This window comes from Zootermopsis nevadensis, unplaced genomic scaffold, assembly GCF_977971745.1.
Source record: "Zootermopsis nevadensis isolate Lab colony 2312 unplaced genomic scaffold, Znev_1.0 Znev_ptg000030l, whole genome shotgun sequence".
NCBI lineage: Eukaryota > Metazoa > Arthropoda > Insecta > Blattodea > Termopsidae > Zootermopsis > Zootermopsis nevadensis.
The window spans coordinates 6148801-6165613 of NW_028259162.1; the positions used below are offsets into that span (position 1 = coordinate 6148801).

At 37.6% G+C, this 16813-nt stretch overlaps 1 protein-coding gene and 1 long non-coding RNA gene across 2 annotated transcripts in view; one reads left to right on the top strand and one right to left on the bottom strand.

Moving 5' to 3' along the window:
* The window catches only part of LOC147872118 (uncharacterized), a 47095-nt gene extending 34869 nt beyond the window's left edge, over nt 1-12226 (bottom strand). Inside the window, exon 1 of the long non-coding RNA XR_015537789.1 lies at nt 11676-12226. This is a non-coding gene — a long non-coding RNA (uncharacterized LOC147872118). The remainder of the gene's footprint in view (nt 1-11675) is intronic.
* Nucleotides 1-16813, top strand: part of LOC110834387 (uncharacterized) — a 148822-nt gene that overhangs the window by 118088 nt on the left and 13921 nt on the right. The gene's annotated exons all lie outside the window — the stretch shown is intronic.

Below are 16813 nucleotides of genomic sequence, written 5' to 3' on the forward strand. Positions count from 1 at the left end.
CCCTGATATCGGAGGCAACAAGTCTCTTTGAAACGTCCGTAAACTTCTACCAGTTTATTTGGCGCAACAACGCAAAATACAGCCATCTTCATACACGTCGTCATGAGAACCAGAAATTTAATATTAAACCACTGTTTAATAAACACTACTAGACTGTTATAGGATTTGAGACTTTCGCGGCGAGTACAATCAATAAAATCTTCTCGGGCAATCAACCGCGTTAACTGGTTACCGTATTAAACCGACGTTTCGGGAACCAACTCTGTCCCCATCAGAACCCTGATGACGGAGGCAGTATGACCTCTGAACAGTTATTAAACATCTACCAGACTACACAGCGTAACAACCCAGAAGACAGAAATATTCAGACTCTGATGACGGAGGCAGTATGACCTCTGAAACGTTGGTAAACATCGATTAGACTACACAGCGCAACAACCCAGAAGACAGAAATCTTCATACTCTGATGACGGAGGCAGTATGACCTCCGAAACGTTGGCTAACATCGACCAGACTACACAGCGCAACAACCCAGAAGACAGAAATCTTCATACTCTGATGACGGAGGCAGTATGACCTCTGAAACGTTGGCTAACATCGACCAGACTACACAGCGCAACAACCCAGAAGACAGAAATCTTCATACTCTGATGACGGAGGCAGTATGACCTCTGAAACGTTGGCTAACATCGACCAGATTACACAGCGCAACAACCCAGAAGACAGAAATCTTCATACTCTGATGACGGAGGCAGTATGACCTCTGAAACGTTGGCTAACATCGACCAGATTACACAGCGCAACAACCCAGAAGACAGAAATCTTCATACTCTGATGACGGAGGCAGTATGACCTCTGAAACGTTGGTTAACATCGACCAGACTACACGGCGCAACAACCCAGAAGACAGAAATCTTCATAGTCTGATGACGGAGGCAGTATGACCTCTGAACCGTTATTAAACATCGACCAGACTACACAGGGCAACAACCCAGAAGACAGAAATCTTCATACTCTGATGACGGAGGCAGTATGACCTCTGAAACGTTGGTAAACATCGACCAGACTACACAGTGCAACAATCCAGAAGACGGAAATCTTCATACTCATCGCCCTGATGACGGAGGCAGTATGACCTCTGAAACGTTGGTAAACATCGACCAGACTACACAGGGCAACAACCCAGAAGACGGAAATCTTCATACTCTGATGATGGAGGCAGTATGACCTCTGAAACGTTGGTAAACATCGACCAGACTACACAGCGCAACAACCCAGAATACAGAAATCTTTAAGATAGTAATAGCTTGCTCCATCACCAACTGCAATAAGATAGGTCCCGAACGTCAAGCAATTGAATAAGCCACGCTCTGAAATCAACATCGAGCTCTTATTAACACCGCGTTAATAAAAACTAAAGAGTGGTGTTTCTAAAAGGAAACAAGTAGTGTAATGACATTTCAAATATCATTCATATCTTCAGGCGGATTTATGTTCCGTATTTATTATATTTGGATAAGTTGTTTCAGTTATCTGTCAGCCTAAAGGCAAATGAACAAGTGCTAGATAGAATTCAGTTCAAGTTCTTTGCAAGCTAAAGGTGTATAATTTTTAATTCACACACGCTTTTCAAAGTGTGCATATCTCGCTATGACAACCCATTATACAGCTGCGTCAATATTAATGCCTTCCTTTGTAACATTCTTTGCAGATATCACAAATGTGATGCTTCACATTGTACAATCAGCGATGTAATATATGTTCCTTAATGCACGCAATTTGTTGGATTCAAGGCGACTGTAGCAGTTTATGCAGAAAACACGACGGGTTTGAGTAATTGTCTGTATAATCATTTAAAAGAAGCCACAGTTTAAAAAAGGAGAATTTCCAATCTGTTACAGTTATAAATTTACTTAACATGGACTGGACGCACTTTGTAAAGGCGCTGTGTGTATTGTTCGCGCCTCTGAGTGTAAGAAACAGAGTCGGCCATATTTCTTGCCTCGGTGATGGCCTTTCGGTGTGAAATAGAAAAAAACACATCTTCAATATGTCCTTGTCCTTTGGGGTGAAGTTCCCACACAATCTACGCGTGTGTCAATTTTTTTACTCGTTTTTTAATAAACTTAGTATAAAACCGTCACCCTTATTTATTCTAACAGCGCATTCGACAAATTACACACATTTAAATGTTTATCAACGTGTCAGGTATCGTACAAAGTACGTGACAGACCTACAGATATAACAATACTTTATGGCTTCACGTCTTTGGGAGGTTTTAAGCCGTGTCTTTTTACATATGTATAACACAAGCGAACGACAGCAAATATCGCATGTATTTTAGGCACGACTTATGATAAAGAATAGCACAGTCATTAAAGTTGCTGGATCAGAGCCGGAAGGCCGGTCTTCGATTCCTGGCAGAGACAGGTATTTTCTGTTTTTTCATTACACCTGTTCTGATTCTGGGGGCGACCCAGTCTTCAACTCAGAGTAAACAGGTTCGTAAATCGGCTGATGCTAGAGTGGTCCACTCAAATAGTATAATTTTACACCGTCTCCTGAGTAACTCAATGGAGCGGAGTCGTCCTTCAGAAGCTAATAACACCCTCAGGTAGTCAAGACGTTCCCTACATTTTATGAAATCAAAAGTTCGTGTATTTTTTTTATACCTATTCGTAGTCAGATCAATTCAAGCTACACTAACACTGTTTTATTACGATCTATTTTAATATTATCCTCATACCTACGTTTGTGGTATTCAAATTATTTTCTGCTAAAGACACACACAATGGAATTCTCCAGTACAAAGCATTTCAATCAGATTGTCAAGTGTTTCAGTCAGAAATTTGCGTTGTGAGTGAATGACTCATTCAATTGTTCAGTCTTTCAGTGATACTTAACCGAATTCGCCTTTCATCTTCTTCGCCAGAATCCCATATTTACTATGTACCATATTACATTAATCTGTCAGAAAATACGATATACAAACACACAGAATTACTTGTATTTCTGTTTCAAACAAATTTCTGTGTTCTTAAGGCTCGTTTATTGTTCCCAAAGCAAAATAATGGGGGCTGTTTTACAGATAGTATCAATACACAAGCGTCGTGCAAGGACACGGATTATTAATACGCTCACGTGTTATCTGTGTCTTGTACCGACACCTCGAGACACAGGGGAGCGTGTTCTGACCTGCCCTTCTTCCTTACATGTCACTACTAGTAGATAGATATCGACCTGAGTAATCGACTGTTTACTGCGTCTTGTAAAACTATAGTGTTCTATCCTAGGACCGTGGGTATATCTTCATCACATGCTCGTTATTCACTGCAAGGTGTACAGACAGCTGAACTAATATAACTGTTATCTTAAGGACCGTCGTCGTATAATACGAAATGTGCGAAGAGAAAATTTTTTCGAGTAAGTCGTATTTCGCTCGGACTACATGTCTATTCGAACATAACTATGAAGAGAGTTTTATAAACTAATATCCTGTGTGGTTAGAATGGATTGAAAGAACCTGACAACTACGATAAAGCGTTAAGCAAGAAGTGTGACATCTAACACAGTAGCTTCGGTAAAGAATAAGCGAATAAATGGCACTAAAATTACTTCAAGATCCCATCAGAGAGCCAGGCTGTCTGCTGTAATAGTAGAATAATCAGGAAGAAATAGTACAAATTGTAGCAGCAGAGAAACTTGTCCCAAAATGACTTTTACTACTAAACGATGAAAATTCTTGTTTATTATTTTATTCATTTGGATATGATTGTGTTTACAATGGCGTCACCTATATTTTTAAATTGGACGACACGTTTCAGAATACAATATATTAGACTGCGCAATGGGGACGGCTGATCTGTTCTCATAAGATACAAGATTTGTAAGAGCTGATAATACTCGTATACGTAACTGAAGAACACTTTTTTTGGTCTCTTATTAAAACTGTTTTATTTTTAATACTTTCACATGTGCACGTCAACGTATGGAAATATATATGTATTGTACTTAGGAAATTATTCTGTAGAAAATTCAAGTTATTGTTGAAATATTCTTACGTACTATCATTTACGGTTGAATGGCTGATCGAATGTTACTGCCACTCGAATTGTCGAAGGCTGTTATTAACACACAAAAGTAAAAAAAAAATTACTTCCATAAACTCTTAAAATATATTTGACGTGATATTTTTGTAGTTCAGTTACTTTGTTTTCAAGAACAGGTTTAGACGTGTATTTGTATTTGTGTGATAATCTGTTGGAAGAAATCAAAGAATCTGAGGGTAAAGGAGAGGGTAGACACGTGGAACGGTTTCTGTATCGCAGAAGCAAGGACTGACTCAGAGTGGACGAATGTTAATTAAGAGCTGAGACTGCTTTTGACATCGGATAGAAACTGCGTTTGTGAGATGTGAAACGCCTATCGTGATAGATATTATGCAATGGTGCACAGCCCCTAACTAATCTAAATAATGGAAACTAAACTATTTAAATTGTGTGCACTTCACAATTTAATTAGAGAGGTTTTTAATTTTTTCTCGATAAAAGACCTGCATACGGCTATATTATTGTTACTGTTGTTGTTACAAATGCATGTATATATGTATATTAAGGCAAGGGGAATGAGACGGACATTTAACACGCATGAGATACACGAGAAATACGTCATTCGATGCATCCAAGGGAATATTAATCTTGTTTTTGTATCACAGTCTTGACCTCCGAAACCAGCATTACCCATTTATAGTGTCTACACTTGAGACAGAATTTGTGATATTTCTGTTACAGATCCTTTGTTAATATAATTCTTTATCGTACATAGTGCAGTATAGAATGTTGTACAACGTTAATTATCTCACTGGTTTCACAGAAAGGAATTCAAGATATATATTGAATGTGATTTAACAAGCTTGGTTTGCCTCTGACGTTTTTATCGCCACAAAATCTTGGGCTGTACTAAAACTAATATAAATACAAAAAGAATCCTTTAGTCTACACGAAATATATTTGCATATTTCATTTCCATACAAAATTGAATGCCTACTGAATTCACAAATAGAGGACCTCCATGTCAATTGAGTCATTATTCCGAAGGTTTGGGTAATATTTGGGGTTCTATTAGGTAGCACTTAAGAAATACTAATTTATTTCTTAGAAACATAGAGAATGGGGCATTTCGCGTCTTAGGGTAGCTAGGAAATGTTGCGTGCCGAACAGACGTAAATCTATCATGGTTCGTTAAGACATGACTTTCAGTGAAACATTCAAATGTGTATAACCCTCTTGCTCCAAACACTGTGTCTGTCTGTCCCATTTCTTTTAAGCAAGATAAAAGAAAAAAAGTAGTTGCTTGAGTAATACACGTGGGTTGTATAATTTTGGAGCCTGAGAATCAGAATTAACGAGTCATAAATATTAGAAGATTATCTTTCCACTATGACAACGTATCATAGTGGGTCTTCATTAGTAAGCGAATCCGGTGTTGAGTCTTTCACGAATTATGTCAGGATTACTAAACCCAGACACAGAGTAACCGAAATTTAAAAGATTTGTGTACCGGTTTCTGATCATCACATTGTGAAATAAATATTTGTATTTATACAGGTCCTGATGCTTGCCCTATAAAATAAGAACTCATTATTTGAAAGCCCTCTCCGTCTGTCAGTACATCCGTTCGAATGTATAAAGCGTATAATTTCTTAGCAGATATGAATGTCAAATATGTTAGGTCTGCGTTTAATATATCGATCGGAATTTAATTTTAATTTACACCGATCCTTTAGTAAAACTAGTTTAAGCAAGAAATTTAATTATCCTTTTTTAGAAAGTTACAGGATGCTGGAGAACATCGTATACTGAGTAGCGTTATCTTATATTTTTCACGTGTCGTTTAGATGATTGTATCAAGGAGAATGAGATTTGCGGGGAATTTATCATGCTTTCGAAGATTAACAGATGCGTACAGAATTTTGATTGTAAACCTCGAAGGAAGGGGAAATCGCAGAAAAGTTAGGCGTTGGTAGAAGGAAAATAGTAAAATTGATCTTAAGGAAATAGTGTCAGAGGTTTAATCTGGCTCTAAATAAGGACCGGTGGCTTGTTCTTGTGTGAAAAGTACCAAGACTTTGGGCTCCATAAAACAACAGGGGATTTTTCGACTAGCTGTGTGACTGTCAGCTTTTCAAGAAGATCTCTGTACCATTGAGTAAGTTATTTAATTTAACCACATTTATGTTAGAAATGATATACGTTGTCTTGACACCGACATTTTCAGTCCTCAATGAACGAATCATTGTGATAATATTTTAATCATACAGGCCTGTAATTAACAATTGGGATGGATCTGAACATCTATTCGTTGGTGACACATTCAAACCCAATTAAAATCATAGTATCAAGTTTCTTATTTTTATTATGTAGACCCAATGAAACTAAAATTGTCTTTCGGTATAATGTACTGAATGAAAGGATCTTTAAACACCAGAAATCTTATGGAAATCCTAATGTTCAATAAGTACGAGCTATTCACTTGGTTGGATCTACAAATTTCACCACCGGAGTACTATAAATTTGTAGTCTAAAGTCTCTGTAATAAATAGTAACATTACATCTAAGCTTATATGTCACAAGAAATATTTTCATCTCCGAGCCATAAATAATTCAATTTATGTATATTGTATTATTTTTAACATTTTCCTTTTGCATTTATCTTCTTTATCGGCTTTCCTTTTGCAAGTTCATTAACGTTAGTAACGAAATAAAGGCAAAGTATTAGAAAAAAGGAGAAGGAAATAAGACAGAGTGAAGTAATAAATTACTGATAATAGTTCGTATTTTTTGGCTGACCATTTGTTTTCGAATATGTTTCTTGATGGTGGGATAGTAAGAATGGGTTGCTATAAATATTTATTTTTAATTAGAGATGCCATCACATTATTTAAGACCTAACTTTAACCTATACGTAAAATAAAATAACGTTATAATTAAAATAAAAGCAATATATTAAAATTTATGAATCCAAACTAAAAAAAACTGTGTTGATTATATTGACTACTTTCAATACTTACAGAGAAGTAAACAGGCCATTTTATTTAAACTCCATCGCAATACTATCATCTTTCCATCTGTATCTACGTCTACTAAGTAGGTGTTTCCCTTCATGTTTCTGTATGCACTTCTGTGTAGTTTATTTTAGAGATTTTTTTGAATATCTTACCCATGTCATTATTAAAATATCAAAATGTCTTTGTGTCACGACCTTGATTCGTAAAGAAGATTCATATATGTACATACATATGTGCAGATTCTGTGTTCAGACGCTTTATCACCAGTTATGAATCAATTAAAAGCCGTGTATTATTTGCTGGTACCTATTTGTATATCATTTTAATAATGATTGATGATTAATGGACCCTAAGTTGATTCAGCTGGACTCGTTATTCGTGACTGTAAGACATTACAAGCATGAAAGAAGAGGTTTTGTAGACACTCCTGTGATAAGTTACGTAGGCCTATTTTAACTTATTTACTCTTGAGACCAGCCAAGGGGTGGACCAATTAATGGCCGAGATTATAATAACCTGCTGGCAGTTCGGGGCTGTCGCACACAACACAATCAGAATTTATCATCGCAAACAAACAGGAATGATATGCCTACATATTTACAATACAATCATTTTATATTAATTAAAGTTGCAGTTCGTGACAATTAATAATGAAACTGTGTATTTAAAATGCAAAGTTGATGCAAGAATTTGCAAGTGACTGACAGGGGCGTGGCACGATCTTGAAACTTCCTTGAGGCTTAACTGTTACAGCTCTGATAGCAAAGTAATTCGTCTCTAGAAGGTAAAAGCTGCCGCCATCGACAGGCAGACAATTCGACGTATTCTCAGTACATATATATGCAAGGATGTTGTGTTGATATATTCAGTTGTCCTTTTGTTAGACACGCTACGTATCATAAGATTTCAAGATCACTGTATGCCTTCACAGTTCACCGACAAAGAAGAAATCAAATTATAAAATTAACACGTAGGCCTACTTGATGAATTTTAGCCGCCTTGGAGAAGCAGTGACTGCCTACAAAAGTGCGAGTTGAAGCTGTCTGTCCGGCCGTGCATTAATGGGCGATTCTGTAGCGCCGGCAGTGACCGTAACTGGTCCAGCAATTCAGACGTCTACTGCGTATTAAGAGCTTCATTAAACTGCGCTCTTTGGGGTGGGGGGGGGGGTGGGGGGGAGGAGGTCTGAAACCGCACATTTGTGTACAAGCAAATTTTAAAATAAATCTTATGGTTTCAGGGGTCAGTATCCGGGTTATATTCCCTGTTGATTTACTTCTTTCGCTTCCCTGCAGCGTATTATAGACCTTTTTGAACAAGTAAGACGTAAATAACACAACGGGCCCTTACACAATTACAGAATCTGTATGCGTTGTCTCTAAAAATAATGATGGCGATGATGATAAATTAAACCGATAAAGCAGAGAGCTTCTTCAGCATACAGTCATACGGTAGTAGCCGTGCTAGTTACGAAATTCTCAGCTTTTTACGGATCCCGAGGATGTATTATGGCAATCACAGGAATCCGGCATCATTTCCTGTCCTGAGCCAGACGAATCCAATGAACACCCTCCAAACATAATAAATATCCATCTTAATATTTGTACCATCTATTTCTAGGTCTTCTGAGTGGTTGTTTCCTTCAGGTTCTCCAAACAAAATTATTTTCGCACTCATGTGCCCCATGTGATCATCATTTTTGGTTTAATGATAAATTTTGTGGAGCTGCTGTCTAATTATTTCTTTAGCCTTTTGTTGCTTAGCTCATTTTAGGTCCAAATATTCTGTTAAATGCTCTCAGTCTGTGTTTATACTTTGACGTGAGAGAGGAAGTTTCAGAGCAGTCGAAAAGAACGTGAAAAATTAGTTTTGTATATTCTGAGCTTCACGTATGTAGCGAATACAATGGATTCTGAACTGTTAGACTATCATATGGACGTAGAGAGTTTAAATGAGTAGCCGACGCAGACTGATGCTTTTGCCGAAACGTACTAATGTTCAAGATGGAAGTCGAACACACTAGCAATTATTTCACATACATAATTAATGACTATACAATTGAGACTATGATAATTGCATGGTATCTACTTCTTTCATTTCTACCCATAAGATAAAACGCACGTTGTTACGTCAAAATCTGATGGTAGAAGCAAGAGGTAAACTGAGTAACGACGACTTATATACACACCATCACACTTCAGTCCTAAAGATGGAGGCAGTGTTTTACCTGAAATCTAACAGATTTTATGTGCTTGTAATGCTGGGATTTTATTTCTAATTCAAACTGAATGAACACTGAAACAAAATGATTTTTACGTGTCAAATTAATTAGATTTCTTATATATTTTGGAACATCTCTCATCAAAACATGATTTAAAGATAACGACAAGAAATGTTTTTGTTTGACAACCTGAATATGAGGGCAGAATCATCTGCCGAAACACAGCGTAAATCAAATCTATACCTCGCACAACGGACATTACTCAACGCAGTGTTGGGATTATAACTGCCAGCCTCCATTCCTAACATAACTGACCTAACCTAACCCAACCTAAGGCAATATAACGCAACCTAATCCAATGTAACTTGTCCCAATCAAACATAAACTCATCCAAAATAACCGACCCGCATAGGATCACACCCACCGCCGCTTAAGGACTTCCACATAACCTTCCAGACTTCTCCAGCACCAAAGAAATTCCGCACTAACTATCTAGGACTTATTCTACACCTCTCCAGGACTTATCCAGAATTTCTCCAGGACTTCTCCAGCACTTCTCCAGCAATTCTCCATCACCAAAGAAATTCCGCATAAACTATCCAGGACTTATCTTACACCTCTCCAGGACTTATCCAGAATTTCTCCAGGACTTCTCCAGCACTTTTCCAGGATTTCTCCAGCACTTCTCCATGACCGATGAAATTCCGCATAAACTATCGAGGGTTTATCTTGCACCACTCCAGGACTTCTCCAGCACTTATCCAACAATTCTCCATGACCAATGAAATTCCGCATAAACTATCCACGACTTGTCCTACTCCACTCTACGACTTATCGAGAATTTCTCCAAGACTTTCCCATGAATTCTTCAGGACTTCTCCAGTGGGCCTGCTTCGTACCGGGTCAATCTGTCAGCCCACTTTCTGTATTTAAAACGGAAGTTACGCTTGAGATACCGTCGCGTCTCTACCACTTCCGCGTATTTGCTTATTCTGTCCAATTCATTATTCAGTAATCATCACATTATTTAACGCTATAGAGTCTGAGCTGCTGACTGCGTCGTTAAATAAACCACAGATAAATGAATAATATGTCCACGTCTAAATACTTTCTACCGAAATAATTCAGCACTCTGCCTGTAACGTTAATCCTTTCAGCAACGAAAGAAAATGAACAGCTATTTCACTTGGTTTTGTATTCTCTGAAGGAAGGCGTGGATCGGAAGAGATATATGAGTGCCTGGATAACCTCCCCCGTTGACTTATATTTCCTTAGGGTATTGAAAATAAACTCGTCTCAGTTACTAATAGCACCCCCTCCTACTTTTCTACATCCACCCCTTTAATTATTAACCCACAACGCTTCAAGCTACAAAGAAAGAATTAACATCTAGATAAAGAAAGAAAAAGATGTAAATATGAAATAGAAAAAGAAACACGTGTATTGTTTTAAGTTAGCTGAAATAATTAAAACTGTTTCTGATGATGAATATTAATCAAGATAAATGCGATCTTCGGAGAGAATGATAGAAAAGAGAGTAGACGTCCCACTATATTTCATGCAATGCACCTTTTAAGCGTCGTAACACAGCGATATCTGTCGGCCTGCCCTGCCGCCCGTCCTCACTACGTTAAGGTAAACAGGACGGTTAAGCCGTCAATGCAGATGTTAGTTATGACCGACGTCTACAGTGAGGATGGAAAGCCAAGCTTGACATTTTCCCTGCATTAATTTGGTAGGACTGAGTACAACCATTCTCAATCAGCACAGCTACATGATGGTTGACCGATTTTTTTTATAAAGCTCGTTGTCAACTGAACGTCATTACATAGAAACCTTCCGCCTGATGTGGAACCGGAAGGTCCATTACCGTTATTACAAAAGCTCAACATCTACCAGTATCGTTAGCCATATTAATTCAGTCTACAGCATCCCACGTTATTTTCTTAAGATATATTTTAATATTATGTATTAAAATCCTTTTCTGATATCACTGTATAATATAATGTTAATATTTATTGTCTCAGCCAGCCTTATGGACCCTTCTTTGTGCTTCAACATGACTCAACCCAAACATCTCAATACTCAGACGCTACATCCTTTGATACTAGACATCTCGATACTGGAATCTCCAGTCACGTAATAATTAAAGTAATGCATTTGGAGCAATAATTTCTTCACTGCACGAGGCCTTAAAACCAAAAACACATTTATCTGCAGGGGTCGGTCCACTGCTTTCAAAACCTTCCCCTGTAATTAGAACAACTATTCTTCCTTTCCCTTTCTTCTTTTTTTTTTTTTTTTTTTTTATTCATACGTGCAGAGAACTAAATATTGCCGCAAGGTGTTCATAGTAGAGGGATTTTTTTTCTGTATTGACATACTCACCTGTAGATGTCTCCCCGAAGACGTTGCTCGAAGTTCTTTATCCGCCCGACAGTCGCGCTTGTTTCGTCTGTATATCCTGTCCTCTAATGATGCAGTTGATGATTGTACTTGATGGTTATTTAAATTATTTGTCACTTGCCTCAGGACTTGGTCTGTACGATTACATACATTTCTATGGTTTTAATATTATGAAGGCAAAAACTAGAAAACACAAATTTGCCACTAGAAGAATTGTCTCTTTTTTTGGTTTTATTTTACTGGTTATTCTTGTAACGTCGTAAGAGCACTTTGACGAACACGAAGATGATGATTTCAGTTGTATCCTTTTTGTTGGTTCGTGAAGTCAAAATTCCTAGCTGATTTTTGCGGCGTGTACGGAGAATATGCAGTGCACCACACATGCATACTCGCCTTCTAAACCCAAGTTTTCAGTATAATCGGTCCACAGTGCCCGGCCCTATTAACCAACGGACGTGCGTTCTAGCAGCTGATGGGGTGATTATGCAGGGGGGAGGGGTTGGCTCCAAACAGCTGTTATATTACACAGAATATGGAGCTCCCTAGTCTGACGTCACTGTAGTAGTTTTAGTACTCATGACAAGACTGTTCCTGCTTTAATATTAATGCAAACAGTGCTGTCAACTTAACATATCCATGTTATTTGAGTTTCTCTAAAAAACTTGGACACAACGAAATGAGCATATTTATAATGTCTACTGAGTAATTTGGTGTAGTAGTAACTTTCTACGCTTCTGTTTAGGTGGTATCCAGTTCGAAACTTTGTTACATTCCCACCTATCCTGAGCTTACTTTAAAATCGTACAATTCAACATGATTTAGCTTTCATATTCAAAAATTTTCTGCTTCTTTTCGTTTTACATTGATTAGAAGATCTTAAAGATGTCGCGAAATATTTGTTTAAAATGTCGTGTGTATCATGAAGATATATAGACTATGTTGTGGATGAGGTTTTCCGTGGTCATCGTCAGTCTGTTTAGACGAATTACGTTATAAAACCTCTGACACCTTAAAGTTATCTTGACAGATTATCATGATTTTGCTCAGACTCTTAAACCGAATTCTGGAAGACTACGTAACTTCCTTCAGGTTTATTGATTCTGTTTCTGCATATCACCAGTTGATGAAGAGTCTAAAAGCTTCATAAATAACCATCTGCGTCTGTTCGTATTCGGGTTGAACCAATCTCTTAATTAAATCTTGATACAGGATTCTGGTGATTCTTCTCATTTCTACCAGACAGACTCTGGGACAGGTTCCTGAAACAGCCAGTACCATTTAGTACCAAGGTTAAGAATGCATTTAACATTACCTAAACGCCACCTAACGCACCTCTGTGATGTAATATTTTGCCAGAGGTTTCATCAAATTGTTGGGAAAGTATTTTATCGTAGATATTACCAGGTCTCGTAACGAAAGAAAACGTGAAACACTTTTAGGGTATAACAGCTTCGCTGTGTTGGCGACCCTGTTCAGGAGTCTGGCTGGACCACATGTCCGCTTCGTCGCTAGCAGCTGCCGCTTCGGGCTGGGGGTGTGACTTGCCTGGGGGGCTATGCGGTCTGTCTGGAGTTGCAACCGTTCCCCACACAAGGGCGTGCGAGGCATCGACCCTGATTTGTTATCAACCGATTCTCTCTGACTTGGAACCCCACGCGTATCTAGACACGCACTATCCATCCATTAATATATCCAGGCTGCTACTGATGAACTGATGAAGTTTTGTGTTCATATATCCCTCCGTCAGTCAGTCTGTCTTAACGAGAGTCTGATGTTACTGTTAGCAATGTACCGAATTCGAATCTCGACAGAGTTGTAGGTTGCTGTGACTGAATCAAAACAAACGTAATGAAAATGTAGTCAGAAGTCAGAGACTCATACAGCAAACGAAATTTTTGTGTGGTTATTAGATGAATCCAGTTCATACCCTCGTGTCTATCATATTTAATTTAAATTTATTTTAATATTATCTTCCCACGAACGCTTAACTTTGACTAGTCCTCTCTTCCTTCAAAATTTTCTATACAGTTTTGCTTGGAAGATTATTTCTCGTATGTCCCACCCATCTCATCCTCTCTGATTCAATTCTTCTTACAAAATATGGTGATGAGTACAACTTGCAATGCACACCATTATGAGGTTTTCTCCAACCTGCTGTTACTTACCCCCTTTTAGTTCTAAATACTCTACTCAGCACCCAGTTCTCAACACCGTCTCTATGTTATTCCATTAAGGCCAGAAACCAAGTTTTATACACATACAAAACAACCGGTAAAATTATAATTTTATGTATTTTAAACTCATATGTGTATAATGTATACTTACAAGTATTCACAGGTTGTGGGGAAGATAATGGGCGCTCAGTTTATGGATATGTGGCTGGAGTTACATTCGGAAAACCGGTTAAAGTTTCAGAAAATTACAGTGGAGCTGACCTTCATCTTAAAACCTTCATCTCCTGGAATGTTATCCTGGTGTGGTCTGAGAGAAAATGCAAGACCAGTCTGAGATAATCGTCAAAGTTCGGCCGCCGCACTGAGCCGCTAACTCAGATTTTCTGGCTTTGGTATTTTTCAACCCCACGCGAGACGTGGGGGGGACGATCTTGCAGCCGTAAACTGTAATGATCTATGACGTCGAAACTCATAAATTGACTCCTAAACACTGTGCATACTAATTTTTATCAAGATAAACACGTCTGTATCTTGCAGACAACAAGTTTCTGTTGAAACACTTCGCAAACTAATTTGTCCGCTAGTCGACGTTCAAATATTTGATTTGTGTAGTACCTCTGAGTGCCACAGCAGGCGCTATTATTGCAATAATGTGCTAGAACAATGATTTCGGCTCACGTTGTTACAGTAATGTAAGTTGCAAGACTCGACAGAGTGACAGACAGGAATGGTTGAGTCCATGAAGTGTTCCTCGCTTACGCTAAAGAGTGAAGAACATCCAATAACCCTCCATGACAGTATAAACTATATTTTTCCTGACCTTCGTGACTAATCTATTTTTATCTTGAGATTCCTCTGTTGAATCTTGAAATCAATCGATTGTGTGAAATCTCGATCATTAATCATACACCTATAATCGTTTGTAACAAATCAATTATGTCTCCACTCAAGTCATTGATACAATTCTTATAATGGTTATTTCATTCTCTGTAATAGAGTCATCTTTCGATGTCATCATATTTAATTTTAGGTGAAATTTTACCTGTATTAATCAATGTCAACTTTAACTAGATTAGGTTATAACTTTCCTTGTCATTTCTGAGGGAACAGAATTTTCAGTTTATATTCTTCTGCATCTCTGTTAGCATTTTAATGGTAATACTGCAATGTAAGATGTCTGCTAGCGGAGAGAACAGAAAAAAATCTTAGTGGATATAAAGCTACCGAGGAAGAGTTGGTTTAACGATGCGTGAGAAGCATCCCTTGCTCATTTTCTCTAGATATTTCTCCCGCTTGAGAAATTATTCTTTTTGTTCCCAAACTGTCGACTTCGCCAGTCTCTTCATACATAATCTCATAATACTACGCTCTAAAATACTTTTCTTTCTCCATTTTTCGTTAAAGTAATTTTAAGTTTTGAAGCACTTTTATCCAAGCTGTCGTGAATTTTACCCTTTTACAAGAGAAAAGGAATCTTTTCATGGGATAAAAAAGTTTAACTGAAAGCAAAGTAAATGAGTGAGATTTTAGTGAAAGAGGGTGCCTTTCCACCCTTCCACATAGTTTCTTCTTTCAGCGAGGGTTAAATTTAACGTGAATATGTGGAAAGAGTGAATTTCTGTAAAAAAACTGAGATAGATGTATCGAGTTGAAAGTGTAGTGGATTCCTAAAATTGTGAGTAGAATAAAAAAATCCTTTCTTATGGCTTCGTTCTCCGCTTGTGTACAATGGAAAACATTTCTCACCCCATTTAATAAACACAGAGTTCCAGCACCCCTCTATTTTCGATCGAACAACCCGGAACTTAGTGCGAAGGAAATGTTATCACATGGTTACCAAAGCTCACAGAAAAAGGGGGGCTAAAAATAAGGTTTTCCAGTATTTTGGAAAAAAATGAGGAAGGGTGGGCTGTGGTAGAATGGAATAATGCCGGTTGGGGAAGGGATTTTTTTTAGATAGACACGAAGTACAAAGAGACTACTAGAAGAAATATAAGCCTGGTGCATTGTGGGGTGTAGTAATGGTGGGGGGAGGAGTGCGGACGTGTCATGTATACTGTAAAGGTTTTTATCTCCTCTCCCCGACCATCTGTATGAAGAATTTCAGCATTCATAAGCCAACTTCTTCATCTTGCTGACTTTTTTCTTTCATGGATACGTAAAACCCCGAATTTATACATAGAAAATAAAAAGACTGGAATGTTCAATAAGGCCTTACCTATGTGACCAGAAAGGTATTTCTCCCTTTATAACAGAGTGGTTTGACCTCTGCTCATGAATGCAAGTCCGATATCGCTTTTAGAAATAAAAGTGGTTTATTTCGTCCCTTACCCATATATGTATACGTACAGAAAGAATATAAAACTGCCAATTCTTATAAAAAAAAGGACTCAGAAAATGTACTGATGTCGGTTTCTCATTTCTTGAAAATCTTGACATGTTAGGAAAGGGTAAAATGTTCCTTCAATGTGAAAACCTCACAAAATAGGGTTTATCGTGAGAATTTCTTTATAACTCTACTACACACATGTCTGTGTGGTTTGGAAATGTGAAACGAATTTCATGGACATCGGAACTGGGAAAGGTGTATTATCCTTATTTGATAATTTTTAGATGCTCTTTGAAAATTATAAGATTTATATAAAATTGGCGGAAGTTATTATAATATCCTGTTGGAATACATATATTTCTACATACGTTCTTTGTAATTTTATTCATGTGTGCTGGTCTTAAAGTTCTTTCTCTGTACATACAAATTTATCGTTGAGAATGTAATCGTGTTACTGCAAAAAGACTTTTGTTTTCCTTGTATTTTCTGAAACTTCGTCAGTCGAAAAAATATTCAATTAAAAGACAAGATCTGAATTATGTTTACATTTTACTTCAGGACACACCAATATGTTTGTGTTTTAACGCATACATTTTATTAGTCTGTTTTTATCGTTG